Genomic DNA, 6,221 nt, shown 5'->3' with positions numbered 1-6,221 from the left:
TTCTTGTACAGGTCACTTCTACCCCAAAAGAGATTCCAATGATCCAAAAAGTGAATCCTTCTCCCATACACCAGCTCCTCAGCCATACATTCATCTGCTCTAACCTCCTGTTCCTGCCCTCACTAGCTCAAAGCACTGGCAGTAATCCAGATATTACTACCCTTGAGGACCTCCTTTTTAAATTCCTGCCTAACTCTCTGTAATCTCCCTTCAGAATCTCAACCTTTTCCCTTCCTATATTGCTGGTTCCAATGTGGACAATGACCTCTTGCTGGCCCCTCTCCCCCGTGAGAACATTCTGCACCCTCTCAGACATCCTTGATCCTGGCACCAGGGAAACAACACACCATTCTGCTTTTCTCTGCTGGCCACAGAAACGTCTGTCTGTACCTCTGACTACAGAATCCCCTAACGCAATTGATCTCTTGGAAGCCGACGTACACCTCGTTGCATTACAGCCAGTCCTCATACCAGAAACTTGGCTGTTCATGCTACGTTCCTCTGAGAATCCATCACTCCCTACATTTTCCAAAACAGCATACCTGTTTGAAATGGGTATATCCACTAAAGATTCCTAGATGCCTTAGGTGCCAACCCCTCTTACCCTTCCTGGCGTTAACCCATCTATGTGACTGTATCTGAGACTTTCCCCCCTTTCTTTCACTGCCATCCATCACATACTGTCTTAATTGGATACCATGTCCAGAGGTACCTGAGTTCCAAGAATAACTTAACAAATGGTATGAACTGTTCCATCCTGGATTGCAGCGCAACAGAGAGACGGTGAGGTCTGCAGATGGTGGAGATCAGAGTTGATTGTGTATTGCTAGAAAAGCACAGCAGGTCAGACAGCATTCAAGGAGCAGGAAAAATCAACGTTTCGGGCCAGAGCTTTCCTGATGAAGGGCTCCAATCAGTAGTCTTCAAAGCAACACGTGATTCTCCTCCATTTTTGTAAGAAGCATTATTACAAAAAAATACCTCTACTGTGAAAGGTTACAACTCTTGCAATGACTGAGTACCCCCACCTCTTCCCTCAACCATTGTGCAATCATCTCCCTGTGGATTGCTCTTCATTTAGCTAAATTAAGATTTCTTGGAGATTGTTTTTAAAAGGTCAGAAAATCATTTTGAACTATGTACAAGAAACCAAGTAAGATGTTCACAGAAGTGAAAACTAAAATTCATTTTTATTCCTGTTCAGAACATAAGTTTCCAAAATAATGTTATGAGCCTTCATCACAGTAAACATACATTAGGTAGTATGCAAAGCTATTTACACAGAAATAAGAACAATAATTCCATAATAATCTGTATAATGTATTGGAGGCTGAATAATCCTTCTGGATCTGGAGATCTAGACTTTACAATTCATTATTTTGACTTACATGTCTATTGTTAGCTATTGTCATAATGGTCCAAGCAAATTTTGTGTGCTGTGTACAATCAAGTACTCACTGTTTAGCCAATGCAGTCTTTATGATATTTGCTTTCTTGAGGTCCCAGTGTAAGTGTAAATTCTGCAATGCTTCAGATCTTGTCTGATGCTTTCTCCTGTGGTTTTCAAGTCCACGTTTGCTGCTGTCATCCTGATTCTTGATTCAATACCATACTCAGCTCTTAAAAGCAATATCATGACATTTTAATCTGCTGCAAAATGAACATGAAAACAATGGTGAAACTTTATTGCTGGAACAGCACAGCAGGTCAGGCAGCATCCAGGGAACAGGAGATTCGACGTTTCGGGCACAGGCCCTTCTTCAGGAATGCAGACCTCACTTTCTCCATGAAAACAATGGTCCCTTCAAGAGTGAACTAGGACATGCTCAAGAGACTGATGCTCATTGGAGCATATATCCAAAGGGAAAAGGTGAAGACTGCAAATGCTGGAAAGTCAGAGTCGAAAAGTGTGGTGCTGGTGAAGTACAGCCGGTCAGGCAGCATCTGAGGAGTAGGAGAGTCAACGTTTCAGGTCCTTCATCAGGAATGTGGGAAAATGGGGCTGAGAGAGAAATAGGTGGGTATGGGGGGAGGTAACAGGGAATTTGATAGGTAGATCTGTGTGGGGGGGTGATAGTGATAGGTCAGAGGGGAGGGTGGAGCAGATAGATGGGAAGGAAGATGGACAGGTAGGACAGTTCAAGAGAACAGTACTGAGTTGGAGGGTTGGATCTGGGATGAGGTTGGGGGAAGGGGAGGTAAGGAAACTGGTGCAGTCGATGGACATGCCGTGTGGTTGAGGGGGTCCCAATGCCGAAGATGAGGCGTTCTTCCTCCAGTTGTCAGGTGGCTTGGATTTGGCAGTGGAGGAGGCCCAGGACTTGCATGTCTTTGGCAGAGTGGGAGGGGGAATTGAAGTGGTCGGCCACAGGGCAGTGGGGTTGTTTGGTGCATGTGTCCCAGAGATGTTCCCTGAAACATTCTGTGAGTTGGTGTCCTGTCTCCCCAATGTAGATGAGATCACATCGAGAGTAACAGAGAGGTGTTTGAATGTGCAGGAAAATCTCTGCCAGATGTGGAGGATCCTTTGGGGCCTTGGACGGAGGTGTGGGCACAGGTTCTACACCTCTCGTGGCACAAGGGAGTGTTTTGATGGTGGGTTGGTGTGGGGCATGGACCTAACGAGGGAGTCACTGAGGGAATGGACTCTGCTATGTATCCAGCCTCCTATTTATCTCTCAACCCCCTCCTGCCAAAGACAAGTCGATCAGGACTGCAGAGAGCAAACTGGGGTTTGTATTGAACTATCAGAAGCAAATAAATAGTTGTGAAGCATAGATTGATTCTTGCTCTTGTAAATGGATGACTAAACGATACAACACAATTACAGATGGAATTCTGTTTCCTCTCTGAAAATGGAGAGCCTCTGAGGCCTTTGCAAGAGGTTAGTGGTGTTGGCTACATCATTGAGAGTCCTAGAACGTTTCAGCACAGGTTGCAGCCTGATATGTGTGCTATAGTCTATTAATCCATCAACTTGGACAATATTCATAATGATCCAGTTGCAGAGATGTTCTGGTCATTGTGAAATCCAGCTATTTCAGATTAGCTGTGACCCTAGTTAACTGAGTATAGACTACACTTCAGTGACTAGGTTTATAACTTGCCTCACACTGAATGATCCAATATTGAGTGTTTGGAGTCTTTAAATTGTTGTTTGAAAATAAGCTGGAAGGTTAAAAACCAAATGCTGGGTGTGTCCCCAATTGGTTTATTTTCTCTGATTATATTACATGCAATCAAGGAACAAGAGCAGGTCATTCAGCCTCTTGAACTTGACCTGCCATTCAGTCAGATCATGGCTGATCTAATGGAAGCTTCAAATCCCTAAACACCTCTCATCCCCTTGAAACTTGAGGTTTCAAAAATGCCAATTAAAGACTGAGCACCAGCAAAAGTTTGAGATTTATTTTGACATTCAATTTCTTAAACCTGATATTTAGAGGTGATGTTGCATACCCATGTGGTAGGTGGGGCTTTAATCTGGGCCTTCTGTTACAAAAGGTAGGGTCACTACCACTGTACCACAATATCCTCTTGTGAACCTCCTATAATTTCCTTGCAATGATGTTTTTATATTAATTTAAATGGGAGAGCCTCCAGGACCTCATACTGAGGAGAATCAGTTTTTGACCAAATGTTGTAAAGTCTTTTAATGCTAATATGTCATTGTGGATTCATAAATTGCCTAATTTCAATTGAAAAGATGGTAGTGAGTTTTGAGAAGATTTGTAACTCAGGTTAAGGTTCTGGATGTAGGTTTGCTCGCTGAGCTGGAAGGTTGATTTTCAGATGTTTCGTCACCATACTAAATAACATTTTCAGTGAGCTTCCGGATGAAGCACTGTTGGTGTTTCCTGCTTTCTATTTATATGTTGGGTTTCCTTGGGTTGGTGATGTCATTTCCTGTGGCGACATCATTTCTGGTTCTTTTTCTCAGGGGTGGTAAATGTGATCCAAGTCAATGTGTTTGTTGGTAGAGTTCCGGTTGGAATGCCATGCTTCTAGGAATTCTTGTATGCGTCTCTGGCTTGTCCTAGGATGGATGTGTTGTCCTCCCCAGTCGACGTGGTATCCTTCCTTATCTGTATGTAAGGATACTCGTGAGAGAGGGTCATGTCGTTTTGTGGCTAGTTGATGTTCATGTATCCTTGTGGTTAGTTTTCCTGGTGGTGCCTGTTTGTCCAATGTAGTGTTTATTATAGTTCTTGCACGGTATACTGTAAATGACATTAGTTTTGCTTGTCTGTATAGGGTCTTTCAAGTTCATTAGCTGCTGTTTTAGTGTGTTGGTGGGTTTGTGGACTACCATGATACCAAGGGGTCGGAGTAGTCTGGCAGTCATTTCTGAGATATCTTTGATATAGGGAAGAGTGGCTAGGGTTTCTGGACGTGTTTTGTCTGCTTGTTTGGGTTTGTTACTGAGAAATCGGCAGACTGTGTTCATTGGGTATTCCAACTGGAACTCTATCAACAAACACATTGACTTGGATCCCATTTACCACCCACTGAGAAAAAGAACTGGAAATTATGTCACTGCAGGAAATTACATCATCAACCCAAGGAAACTCAAACATATAAATAGAAAGCAGGAAACACCAGCAGTGCTTCGTGTTTAATTAAAAGTTGAAGTGACTTAGTTCAGTGCTTAATGGCTTATTAAATGGGATTTGTGTTTCCACAGACAAGCTTGTGAACTGCTATATTCAGGTTTATATGAATTGTCAAGTGAAACACTTGCATAATGCAACTGGACTTTTGCGTATAAGATTTTGAAATTTATATTTCTTTGAAAATTCTTGTTTTGAAAGATTATAAACAGTTCAGAGAGCTTCCTATTCACTGATTGTTCTGATTTCCTACATATGGTCAAACATTAAGTGGGATGAAAATGCATGGTACAACAAGTACGTTAATATTAAAATCATTCAAATAAAACTTGTTAGTCTGTTACTTTTCAATCCCATACATTGTACAGATTATATTAGAAATTCTATACCCCATTTCTGTTTGATGGTTAGTAAATATCAATTGTTTCACAGTTTAATGAATCTAATCTGTGCTTATCATCTGCCTATCTAAAGTAAAGTAGATAGTATGCAGAAGTTGTTAAATCTATCTTTTAATCATTCATGGTAACTACCCACTTCTAAGAGTAGTTTATTGAAAATAAAGTCAGAAAATTGATCCAAACTCAGTTAATGGGAGTGATTGTAAAATTGCTTTAACGAAAACCCAAATTGTAATATTGAGTTTTCATGCCCTCTATGTTAAGGAAATATGATCAGAGCTTAAGCACAAGTCATCGAGACTTATGGGAAAATATGGATCAATTATACATAGGGAAAGGTAAATAAAAGCTGTGAACTATAACAAACCATATATGTTCATGTGGAGAGAAATATCCTGGACAAGGTTCAAGGAGACCTTTTTTTCTGATTTTTACCAACCCTCAATTTTTAATGTAACTGATTGACTAGATGGGAACAAAAGAGAAGCAAGTTCATTAACCACAAATGGAAAATTAAATATTAGTAGTACAACTATGATAAAGCTATGTCACAACAGCTCAAACTTGCAACATATCAGTACGTGGCATGTAGAGAATTGCGGACACTTCACATGACCTAGATGAAGGACAGGAAGTGTCACCAGCTGTAGAGCCTCTAGTTCCAAATTTCAAATTTCAGTTGTGGCTGGAGCCATTGTCATCCAGCCATGAGGCCTTAGGTTAAGTGGATGACATATTTGGAGAAAGGGCCATACTATAGTTTGGGCATTTAGGAAATAGGTGACCACTATTCAGTCCCAGATAACCAGTTAGATATTGCAGGATTCCCACACAAGAATCTGCTTTCCATTATGGATGTTGGTGAGGGTGATGGATCCTCAAAGGAATGCAGCAAACATCAGGCCTGTGGTAGACCAGTTTGTCACCTGTACAGGAGGAAGAGTGGAACAGCAATAGTATCAGGCAATTCATTAATTAGGAGAACTAACAGGTGTTTCTGCAACCATTGACATAAATCCAGGATAGTGTGTGGCCTCCCTGGTGCCAGGTCAGTGATGTCGCAGATTTTCTACATGACATTCTTCTCAAGGAGAGTGATCAAATATCATAGCACTGGTTAAAAAGCTTCAAGATTGACCCTGTGCTCAAAGTTTATGGAAAAATATAGAAGATTAAGCAAGTATGATCTCAAAAAAGTAGTGTTCAGGAT

This window comes from Chiloscyllium plagiosum, chromosome 36 (genome assembly GCF_004010195.1).
Source record: "Chiloscyllium plagiosum isolate BGI_BamShark_2017 chromosome 36, ASM401019v2, whole genome shotgun sequence".
NCBI classification, from domain to species: domain Eukaryota; kingdom Metazoa; phylum Chordata; class Chondrichthyes; order Orectolobiformes; family Hemiscylliidae; genus Chiloscyllium; species Chiloscyllium plagiosum.
This window is presented reverse-complemented; position numbering follows the sequence as displayed.